Genomic DNA, 12551 nt, shown 5'->3' with positions numbered 1-12551 from the left:
AGGGTTCTAGGCCCTAGCAAGGAGCTGTCACAGAAGCAGCGTAGCCTTGGGGCTTGAAGGGAACTTGCAGCCTGAGACCCGGTTGGTTCTAGCAATCTCTCTGAGCTAATGCCCATGAAGAGAAAGGGCCTCACATGTGTAACAGAGAAATCGCCACTCACAAGAGCACGTGCTGCACTGCATGCTGTGTTTCGCCGCTCCTGGGGCCAATCAGTTAAAGTGGATAAATGATCCTGAACTTGGAGTGACCCCTGGCCCTGCAGGCCAGGACCTCACTGACCAACAGACGCGTTTCAGACACCTGTGTGCAGACTTGCGGACTTAGTCTTGTCCAGAGTGCTAGTTTCAGAGTTTACCCACCATAACTCTCTAGTCCTTAAACACCCCAACTTTTCTTTCTCAGGGGCTGACTCTGAGCTCCTTCACTGGTGGGGTTCTCTTGCGTGGCGTGCTAATAGACTCAGCTTTGTAATCCTCCACCTCCATTAGTCCTCACAGTATTTTGTTCTCTGATTATCTGGAGATCCTACCAAAATTGCCCTGACAAACCTTTCTCTCTGGGGCCAGTATTGCAGACTTCTGAACCCACGTGCACTCTGGGAGCCTTGTGGTGCTCCCCTGTGGTCTTGCGGGGCCCCACTCCCTGCTGACTCTCCGTGCTGACAGCTCTGCTTGCTCCACCTGAGCTTTTCCGTGAGGCAGGACAGTAAGAAGCTGGAAAAATGCCTGGGCCAGTGGAATGGGGAAACTGAAACAGAGAGCTGAACAACTGGCCTCACCCAGCTCCCAACTCACCTGCCTTCTCCCTTGCACATTCATCCCTTAGGCTAAGTGGTCGGCAAACTCATTAGTCAACAGAGCCAAATATCAACAGTACAATGATTGAAATTTCTTTTGAGAGCCAAATTTTTTAAACTTAAACTATATAGGTAGGTACATTGTTATTAACTTAATTAGGGTACTCCTAAGGCTTAGGAAGAGCCACACTCAAGGGGCCAAAGAGCCGCATGTGGCTCGCGAGCCGCAGTTTGCCGACCACGGCCTTAGTCAGCCCGCAGGACAACGAGGTTCTGCTTGGCATCAAATAATGTTGGAAGCAAAGCCTGGGGTCTTGTAAACCCACAGAGACAGAGTTTTGGCCAAACAAGAGATAACATGTAGGCCTCAGTTCTGTTTGAACTCCAGGCCCAAAACCAGTTGGAGCGAGGCCTTGGCTGACACCAGGACTAGGTGCAATGGCCAATGACCCCTGCCCAAGGGCACAACAATCATTAGAGACCGTGACCCTGACCCTAAATGCTCATTTTGCTGAATCAGCATATTAAAGGACACACCTTGCCCTGACCAGTTTGGCTCAGTGGATAGAGCATAGGCCTGCGGACTGAAGGGTCCCAGGTTCGATTCCCGTCAAGGGCATATACCTTGGTTGCGGGCACATCCCCAGTAGGGAGTGTGCAGGAGGCAGCTGAATTGATGTTTCTCTCTCATCAATGTTTCTAACTCTCTATCCCTCTCCCTTCCTCTCTGTAAAAAAATCAATAAAATATATTTAAAAAAAAATAAAGGACACACCTGGAAAGCTGATGAATTCTATTGAGATCCTCCACTGACACCCCCCTAAAATTCCTGCCTTTAGAAACAGATAAAAACCTTAAGACAAAGGACCCAGTGCACATTCTCTGTCTCTAAAGAATGCCCGTCTTCTTTCTTCAAGCATGTACCGTATCTGCTTTCTTTCTTCTAAGCTCCAAGGGTTCCCCTGAGACCTACACCAGGGAGAGGGGGCAGCAGCTTGTGCCGGGCTAACCCCAGAACCTGTCGCCAAGGGCCCTCCTTTTGCCTCTGCAACTCCTTTCTTTAGTCCCCGCAGCCCAGCTGGCTCACTTCTTCTGCCTCTGTGACTTTCTTTCTAAAAGGCTAAATAAATTTTCTCTTGTGCTAAAGTTCTCGGTTCTGAATTTATTTTTATTGTTTGTTAATCCTTACCAGAGGATATTTTTTCCATCGCTTTTCAGAGAGAGAGCGAGTGGAAGGGATAGATGGAGGGAGAGACAGAGACAGAGACAGAGAGACAGAGACAGAGACACATCGATGTGAGAGAGACACATGGATTGGTTGCCTCCTACACGAGCCCTGACCGGGGGCTGGGAGTGAACCCATAACCCGGGTATGTGCCCTTGACTGAGAATCAAACCTGAGACCCTTTGGTGTGAGGGCTGATGCTCTAGCCACTGAGGAACACTGGTCAGGGCTGAATTCTTTCTTTGCCGAACTCAAGAACTGAGAGCTGACAATGTCAGTTAACACCTAGATTGTTTTGTGTTTAACGGAGGATGTCTCATTTACCATATCTTGTGACTTTTAAATAATTCCCAGCAGTTTCCTGAGACTGCACTTTGGGAACCCTCTCAAGTGTTGACTTGTCCTCTGTGATTTTTTTCAGGAGGAAAGTACCAACCACAGCCTTTCCCTGCGCTTGTTTAAGGGGCTGCTGTAGAAGGAACCCCCTCTGTCCATTCGGTGTGGAAGTGAGGGCTGCCATGGTGGGAGCCCTCAGCATCCCTACCTCGTAGGGAATATGAGTCCTCTGGTCGCAGCCCTTGGGGTGGGTGGTGCAGGCTGCCATCATGTGTGCTCCAGGATCAAGGAGTGCCGGCAGTCAGCCAGAACATTTAGGAGAAGAAACTTCATGAATTAGGTTACCAGGTTTCTTAAATTCTATGGAAACTCTTGTGCTAATTGGTTTATTGAACTTATGAAACTTTATATTAAACTAGTGGCCCAGTGCACGAAATTCAAGCATGGGGGGGTTGTCCCTCAGCCTGGCCTGCACCCTCTCCAATCTGGGACCCCTCAGGGCATGTCCGCTGCCAGTTGAGGTGCGATCCCGCAATTGGACATCCCTTTCATAATCCGGGACCACTGGCTCCTAACCACTCAACTGCCTGCCTGATTGCCTGCCCCTAACTGCTTCTGCCTGCCAGCCAGATCGCCCCCAACTGCCCTCCCCTGCTGGCCCAATTGCCCACAACTGCCCTCCCCTGCCACGACCCGCCTCCTCCGCTGGGACCCACCTCCTCCACACGAGGTGGCAGAGACGCTGGGACCAGCCTCCTCTGTGCCATGTGGAAACACAGGACCCCCAGGCCTCACTGCATGGAGCGGCCGCTGGGCCCCGCTTCCACTGTGCGTGTGGCCATCTTGTGGCGGCCATCTTTTGATGACTTCGCACGTGAGGGTTATCTAAGTTTTTATTAGCATAGATGTTATTTATTTATTTATTTATTTATTTTTAATTGATTTCAGAGAGGAAGGGAGAGGGAGATAAAAACATCAACGATGAGAGAGAATCATTGATCAGCTGCCTCCTGCATGACTCACACTGGGGATTGAGCCCAGAACCCTTGCATATGCCCTGACCAGAAATCGAACCCTCTGGTTCATAGATCAATGCTCAACCACTGAGCCATACCGGCCAGGCTATATATTAAATTTTTTTAAACTCTCAAGAATTTCTAAAGGAAAAAAACTTATTTCCAATGTGTCAAATATTTTGGGTCTTGAAAACAGTTGTTAACTCTGAAACTCAAAAGAGAAATGAGGGTTTGGGTTAAAGACCTTAGATGTTATGTTTACAATTAAAAGATTATTATGTTACAAACAACTCAATGCTTTCAACAATTTAAAGTGTTGATCGTTGTTATGTAAGTGTAAAAAGAGGAAATTTTCAAACTCTTTTTAATCAAGGTAAATCCTTGGAAAATACTTTTACATGCTGTCCCATTGCTTTTATCAAAGTATAAAAATAATGTTAGTGCCCAGCCGGGTATGGCTCAGTGGTTGAGCACTGACCCAGGAACCAAGAGGTCACCAGTTCGATTCCAGGTCAGGGCATATGCGGGCTCAATCCCCAGTGTGGGGCATACAGGAGGCAGCCAATCAATGATTTTCTATCATCATTGATGTTTCTATCTCTCTCTCCCTCTCCCTTCCTCTCTGAAATCAATAAAAATATTTTTTTTTTTTTTAAAAAAAAGAGCAACTGGACTTAAAAGAAAATTCTTTAAAAAAATAATGTTAGACAAGAAGTCAAGAACAGGAATCGAAGATGGCGGCATAGGTAAACACCGGAGACTGCTGCCGCAAACAACCACTTCAAAAATACAACTAAAAGACGGAACGGACATCAACCAGAACCACAGGAAGGCTGGCTGAGGAGAGACTCTTCAACTAGAAGGAAAAACAACAGCATTACGAGGCTCAGAGGAGGCGCAGTGTGGAAAATTTAAAGGTACGGTGGTGCGGTGGTGCGCGCCCAAAGCGGGCTGGTGGCTGAGGGCGCGGTTGTCGTTTTCAATCAGGAGGGAGTCTCAGACTCTGGGCTACAGATCCGGGCGAGTCTCTAGGGACCCAGACTCAAACGGGAGAAGCGGGACTGTCTGGCTACAGTCCCTCCGAGGTTTGCAGCGGTTGCTGGGACAGAGAGGCAGAGACCCTGGGGAAGGACTGAGAGCAGCCATAACTGCTCCCTCCACCCGCCCTGTTGATCCCGCCCCACCCAAGCCCTGCGCAGAGCCATTTGCCGATCGCCTCAGGCAAAGGCTAGATTAGCACCTCCCCAGAGGACAGAAGTTTTCCACAGCTGATTCTCACAGCCAGTCGGCCTGGTGGTCAAATCCCTCTAGTATTAACTACAACAATTAAGGCTTAACTAGAACAAGACTGCGCACAAAGACCACAAGGGGGTGCACCAAGAAAGCATAAAAGATGCGGAGACAAAAAAACATGACAGAAATGGAGGATATGGAGCTAAAAATCGCAATTTTGAGGGCTTGCAATAAACTTGAGCAGAGCCTCACAAAAACTAATGAGACCCTCAATGCTACGATAAAGAAATTAGAAAGTAAGCATACACTGACTGAAATAAAGAATATTATACCCAATAGCAGACCAGAGGAGCACAAGAATCAAAGCAAAGATTTGAAATTCGAAGAAGCAAAAAACACCCAACTGGAAAAGCAAAATGAAAAAAGAATCCGAAAGTGTGAAGATAGTGTAAGGAGCCTCTGGGACAGCTTCAAGCGGACTAATATCAGAATTATAGGAGTGCCAGAAGATGAGAGACAGCAAGATATTGAAAACCTATTTCAAGAAATAATGGCAGAAAACTTCCCCCACCTGGTGAAAGAAATGGACTTACAGGTCCAAGAAGCGCAGAGAACCCCAAACAAAAGGAATCCAAAGAGGACCACACCAAGACACATCATCATTAAAATGCCAAGAGCAAAAGACAAAGAGAGAATCTTAAAAGCAGCAAGAGAAAGAGACTCAGTTACCTACAAGGGAATACCCATACGACTGTCAGCTGATTTCTCAACAGAAACTTTGCAGGCCAGAAGGGAATGGCAAGAAATATTCAAAGTGCTGAATACCAAGAACCTACAACCAAGATTACTTTATCCAGCAAAGCTATCATTCAGAATTGAAGGTCAGATAAAGAGCTTCACAGACAAGGAAAAGCTAAAGGAGTTCATCACCACTAAACCAGTATTATACGAAATACTGAAAGGTATCCTTTAAGAAGAGGAAGAGGAAAAAGGTAAAGATACAAATTGTGAACAACAAACATGCATCTATCAACAAGTGAATCTAAGAATCAAGTGAATAAATAATCTGATGTACAGAATGAACTGGTGATCATAATGAATCAGGGACATAGAAAGGGACTGACTATTCTTGGGGGGGAAAGGGGAATGGGAGATTCGGGAAGAGACTGGACAAAAATCGTGCACCTATGGCTGAGGACAGTGGGTGGGGAGTGAGGGCGGAGGGTGGGGCGGGAACTGGAAGGAGGGGAGTTATGGGGGGGGCGGGAAGAGGAACAAATGTAATCTGAACAATAAAGATTTAATTAAAAAAATAAATAAATAAAATAAAAAAATAAAAAAATAATGTTAGCATATGTTGTCATTTATGGAAGATTTGCTTTATTTTTTCATAGTTTAACGAATCTTAACTCTATATGTTTTATATATTGGTTTTATTGCTTTCAAACTAACATTGTTTTCATATATGTTTGAGAATATGAAAACACAAACATTTGTGTCCAATCACAATCTTCAAGAAAGAAATTGATTCTTGGGATATTGACATGCTGCAAATTATGTGAATCTACAGAGGTACTCTAATCAAAGTATGTAAATTCTAAAAATGTATTTTTTTCTGATAATTTTAACATTTGTAGTGATTGCTGCTTCTTTAGGATGCTTAAATTTAATTTCTAGGATTTTTTTATTGACTTTAATATTTGAAAGTAATATGTAATTTTTATTTTAAAACTTTCTAAGGCCGAAACCGGTTTGGCTCAGTGGATAGAGCGCCGGCCTGCGGACTGAAAGGTCCCAGGTTCGATTCCGGTCAAGGGCATGTACCTGGGTTGCAGGCACATCCCCAGTGGGAGATGTGCAGAATGCAGCTGATCGATGTCTCTCTCATCGATGTTTCTAACTCTCTGTCTCTCTCCCTTCCTCTCTGTAAAAAATCAATAAAATATATTAAAAAAAAAAAAACTTTCTAAGAAAATCAGGATTCTTTAAACAGAGGAAAAAATAATTTATTGAATCACTATGCTGTAGTTTTTTTATCCAATTGTTTTTTACTTACATTCTTGCCTATATATCAATATACTTGTTCTTTAGAAAACATAAATAAATCAAAATGGTAAAATAATGTAATACATACATTGTTTTATATTTATAGGATTAATTATTTAAAATTTAAATTTATAGTTTCCAGTATAATTATTATTAAACATTGAATATTATATATCTATGTATAAAATGGTATGATAATATCAATAAGTAAAACACTGAGCTATAATAGAACAAGGGCACTGACAGCTAAGGGGAAATTACAGCCTGGGAGCATGCAGTCTGCTCTCTCCGGGAGGAAATGTGGAACTACTCCTGGCCTGCTGTGCACCTGAGAAGATAGCTGTACGTTGCCTCACTGAGACATAACTTTCAACCCTCAAGTGTCTACTGCTTTGCTTTTATGCCACATTTTACAATGTTCCTACGTTGTTTTAATAAGCAACAAGAATTCTTTACTTCAAGAACAACTTATAAACTTAATAATTATTATTTTCACATCTCTGTATTTTAAATGTTTTATTGTCGCTGATTAAGCACACAGCCAGAGAACAACTACTATTCCTTACTTTTGCGAACAATCTATTCCGATGCCTGCTTTTGTTAGTGCGTTTTCCCAAAGTCAGAAACCAAATTCATGAATCATGAAACTGTTAAGATGTCTTTTATAGCTGAAATATCTTTGAAGTTCCCTAGACGCCACGGGAGACACAAGATTTGGTCCTTCGTCTTACAAAGCAGAGTTAATAAATATAACTAGATTGTTCGGCATTGTCTTGGTCAGCACTGTCCAGAGCGTGTCCTGAGACCGTGGCAGTGCTCCAGATCTGCCGGAGCAGCACTGTAGCCACTGGCCACCTGTGGCGACTGAGCACTTGAGGAACTAAAATTTTAATCTCATCTAATTTTAATAATTTAAATTTATTTATTTATTTTTTAAATATATTTTATTGATTTTCTTACAGAGAGGAAGGGAGAGGGATAGAGAGTTAGAAACATCGATGAGAGAGAAACATCGATCAGCCGCCTCCTGCACACTCCCTACTGGGTATGTGCCCGCAACCCAGGTACATGCCCTTGACCGAAATCGAACCTGGGACCCTTGAGTCCACAGGCCAACGCTCTATCCACTGAGCCAAAGCAGTTAGGACTAATAATTTAAATTTAAATAACTACATGTGGCTATTGGCTAGCACAAATTTTAAAAATGGAAAACTCACATGATGGCTATTTTGTTTACCAAACCCCAAATATTAAAATCTGAAATATTGAAAGAAGAGTTTAGTCTTTTTGTTGAATTAGAGGCCCAGTGCGTGAATTTGTGCATGGGTGGGGTCCTGCCAGCCTGGCCCCAATTGGCGGATTGGCGCTCAGACTGTCAGGAGGAGGAGATGGAGGGAGGTTGGCCGGCCAGCCCGCCCCCGATTGGTGTGTGTGGGGGTGAATGGGGGTGGGGCTGGCCATGGGGAGGGGCTGTGGGCGGTGGGCTGACTGGCCTCACCTCCGAATGGAGTGGAGGGGGTGATCGGGGGCCAGTGCCTAGGGGAAGGGCCATAGGTGGTTGGCCTGCGGGCCCTGGCCCTGATCGGAGTTGGGGTGGGCCGACTGGGGGCAGAGCTGGCTGGGGGGAGGGGCCACGGGCTGATCCGGGTGGTGAGGGCCCATCGTGGATGGGGCCGGCTGGGGAGGGGCTGCAGATGATTGGCTGGCTGGCCTCGCCCCCTATTGGGGTAGGGGGGTGATCAGGGGCGTGGCCAGCTGGGGGGAGGGGCTGTGGATGATGGGGTGGTAGGGGCCCATCGGGGACAGGGCGGCCAGGGGGAGGGTCTACAGGAGGTTGGCCGGCCGGCCCCACCCCCAGATCCAGCAGGTTCCCTGGCCGCAGTGGGCATCATAGCGACTGTTCGTTCTAGTCGTTATGGTGTTCCAGTCACTGGCTTTTTATATATATAGATTATAGATAAGTCACTTGTTACATAAATTTGTTTCCATTGTTATATGCTTTTCAGGTTGAGAAGAAATATACTCTTAGACCCTCACACATTGAATAAATTGATAAATATTGAATCTTATTTATTTATTTGTTTATTTTTAGAGAGAGAGGAAGGGAGAGAGAAAGAGAGGGAAACATTGATTTGCTATTCCACTTATTTATGCATTCATTGGTTGAACTTGTACGTGCCCTAACGAGGGACTGAACCTGCAACCTTGGTGTATGGTGTATGGACAATGCGCTCACCAGGGCCCATCCAGCCAGGGCCTATAAGTATTATATCTTTTTATTTTTAAGTTTATTTATTTATTTTTATTTTTTAAAAATATATATTTTTATTGATTTTTTACAGAGCAGAAGGGAGAGAGATAGAGAGTTAGAAACATTGATGAGAGAGAAACACTCATCAGCTGCCTCCTGCACACCTCCTACTGGGGATGGGCCCGCAACCAAGGTACATGCCCTTGACCGGAATCGAACCTGGGACTCTTCAGTCCACAGGCTGATGCTCTATCCACTGAGCCAAACCGGTTAGGGCTTTAAGTCATAATTGGTTGTCAATTAGGAAAAAAAGACAAACAGTTTCCTACCTGACACAACACACAAAAGTAAATTCTAAGTTTGTAAAAGGATGAAAGGTGATAAAAAATTAGAGAAAGCATTTTGAGATCTTTTCCCTCAGCATATGTTGGCAGTGCGTTTTAAATGAACTCTTATGAAAACTGCCTACAGGTTCAGATGTCCTTACGGCATGTGGGTCAGAAGTCTGGTGTGAGTCTCCCTGGGCTAACGTCCGTGTCCTTCATTCGGGAAGCTCTGGGGGACCATTTGTTTCCTTGCCTTTTCAGGTTGCCCGAATTCCATGGCCCTGTTCCTCCATATTCAAAGCAAGTAATGTCATTTGTCTGGTTCTCTGGCTACGACCTTGACAGGTTCTCTCCCTCTGAGGACTCATATAATTTGCTTGGGCCACTTAGATAAGCCGGGATAATATCCCCATCTCAGGGTCTTAACTTTAGTCACATCTGTGAAATCCATTTTGCCAGGTAAGGCAACATATTCACAGGTTCTGGGGAGTAGGATGTGGACATCTTTGTCTCCCTGAAAAGGAGGGCTCTGTGCCTTCTGCTCTGTCTGTGGTTCCCTAACCCAGGTAAGTGGGCCTCCATATTAATGTACTTTCACACTTTTATACCCCTGCTGTAACTGTTACACATGTCATTCCTTGGCCAGGCATTCAGCTCAGTCCGTAGGGGGGTCCTTAGTCACCCCTTCTCCTTCTGGTCTTGCACAAGAACTTCGTGTTCTGGTCGGATGAGTTTACTTGCCATAGCTCTTGGTCTGCTGTTCTGTTCTGCACATTCCTGACTACACGCCTTTGCCTGGGTTGTTCCTGCTAAACCAGAACACTCTTCCCTGATTCTGCACATCCTTCCTGAGAAGTCCTGTGAGACTATCTTTACTCACATGCAGAGTTATCTTAATTATCTAGTGCTGTGTTGAGCTTTTATGTGACTGGATTTGATATTTCCACCTAGACCCTAACGTGCTTGTTAAAAAGCAGAGTCCTGGGCTTCACCCTCAGAGAGATTAACAAAAGAAAAAGAAAAAAGAAAACTAGAGGGAAATAGAGGAGAATATTTATGACTTTGGAGTGGGGAAAGATTTTCTTTAAAAGAAGAAACAATTAGTATAAATAAAAACAGAAAAGGTTGATAAATATGATCATAAAGACACCACTGTAAAAAAGTGAAGAACCAAGTTCTAGCCTGGGAGAAGATAGATATTGGCTTCATATGATGAATGAAGAATTCAGATACTGACTATAGAAAAGTTTCTAAAATTAAAATATAAAAAGACAAGCAGTCTATCTGAAAAGTGGCCCAGGCAGAAAAAAGATCCAACTGCTAGTGGAGAGATACTCAGCCCCCTGAGAAATCTGAAAAATGCAAAATAACAGCATAAGAAAATACCATTTTACACGCTTCAAATTAGTAAAAAGTTAAAATACACATATAGTGCTAGTGTTGGACACTTTCATATTCTGCTGGTAATTTTTGATATTTTTGTCAAGTTGAAGATATGCAAACACTAATACCTCATAAATGTCACTAGAGAAACTTGTGAAAATGCATTAGAAGTGGGTTTTTCAAAAATGTTTATATAGCAAGGTTGAAAAAAATAGCAAACAAAACTAAACAAAATCCCTAGGAACTCACTAGATGTCCATTAATTGGAGATTAGAAAATGTTAACACATTCATACAGTGGAATAACATAGAGTACTAACACAAATTAACTGGAGCTATCCTATATATCCTCCATTGGAAAAGTCTAAAAAACAGTATTGAACAACAACAATAAAAAGGAGCCAGTTGCAGAAAGATATATACAATAAAACTTACATAAATACAATATATATAATAAATATATACACAATGTATAGTACAAATACTATGTATACATTACATATAATATATACACTATATACAATACAACTTAAAGTATACAAATAATACTAAACATCACTTACAAATACATTTATATGTAGGAAAAACATAAGAGGTATGGAAATATAAGCACCAAATTCAGGAGGGAGGGAGGGGTATGGGATCAGGTGGAGCTACATAGGAGTTCATCAGTTCCTATGCTTTTTTATATTCCTGAGATACTACATTAAAAGTAAACAAAACTAAAATAGCTCCAGTGTTGTGAGGTAGCGCCCAATTCAATTTCTGTAAACTCTTTTATTCAGGTATAATTTCAGCCTACTGCTTCCAAAAAAGTTGCCTGCTCTCAGCCTGGTGACACAATCGGTTTTTAACTTTAATCTCATGATTAGGACTCTCCTTTGTCTTGGGGAACACAAATACTTGCTTCCAGTTAGCAAGTCTGTACAGGAATTTCTTCCCAATTTATAGCCAGTGTTCTCTTTTCACATTATTCCCACCTGCTTATCTCATTTTCAGAGAAAGGGCATTCATGAGCTGGACAAAGGATATTTTTGGGGCATGGGTTCAAGTATGGGTGGTCAAATTTGTTAGCCAGCTTTAAGGCTACTGAAATGGAGTCAGGATTGCCTAGTTCTAGTTCCGAATCTGTCCTGAACCAGGAGTGCAAGACCTTGGGTGATGAATCCCTTAACTGCTTTGGCCTTCGGTTTTCCCACAGTCAAATGAGGGTGGTGATGAAATAATCTCTAAGGTACCATCCTTTAATATTTGTATTTATTTTTTAAAATATATTTTTTATTCCAGAGAGGAAGGGAGAGAGAGAGAGAAACATCAATGGTGAGAGAGAAACATTGATCGGCTACCTCCTGCACGCCCCCTACCAAGGACAAGCTTGCAACCTGGGTTGTGCTTTGACTGGCAATCCAATCTGTGACCTCCTGGTTCATAGGTCAATGCTCAACCACTGAGCCATGCAGGTCGGGCTAAGGTACCATCTTGATGTAACTTTCCATGTTTCTAAGGCAGAATTTTAGGCTCTTTTTTGTTGTTGTTAATTTTTACCCAAGGATATTTTTTCCATTGGTTTTTGGAGAGAGGAGAAGGGAGGGAGGGAATGGGAGGAAGGGAAGAAGAGGGAGGGAGGGAGGGAAGGAGGGAGGGAGGGAGGGAGAGAAAGAGAGAGAGAGAGAGAGAGAGAGAAGACACATTGTTCGGGTGCCTCCCTCATACACTGGGACTGGGCTGGGGTTTAAACCTGAAACCCAGGTACATGTCCGTGACCAGGCATCTAACCTGGGACACTTCAGTGTGTGGGCCGATGCTCTAGTCACTCAGACACACCAGCCAGGGCTAGAGGCTCTTTCAAAAAAAAAAAAATCTCTAGGCTCTGAAATGTCTCTTTTCTATAATTTTCATCAAACTGGTTTGATAAATACTGATCACAAATCTCTGGGCA

The sequence above is a fragment of the Myotis yumanensis genome, unplaced genomic scaffold, assembly GCF_028538775.1.
Source record: "Myotis yumanensis isolate MYYU_CA2020_CCGP unplaced genomic scaffold, mMyoYum1.0.hap1 SCAF_8, whole genome shotgun sequence".
NCBI classification, from domain to species: domain Eukaryota; kingdom Metazoa; phylum Chordata; class Mammalia; order Chiroptera; family Vespertilionidae; genus Myotis; species Myotis yumanensis.
This window is presented reverse-complemented; position numbering follows the sequence as displayed.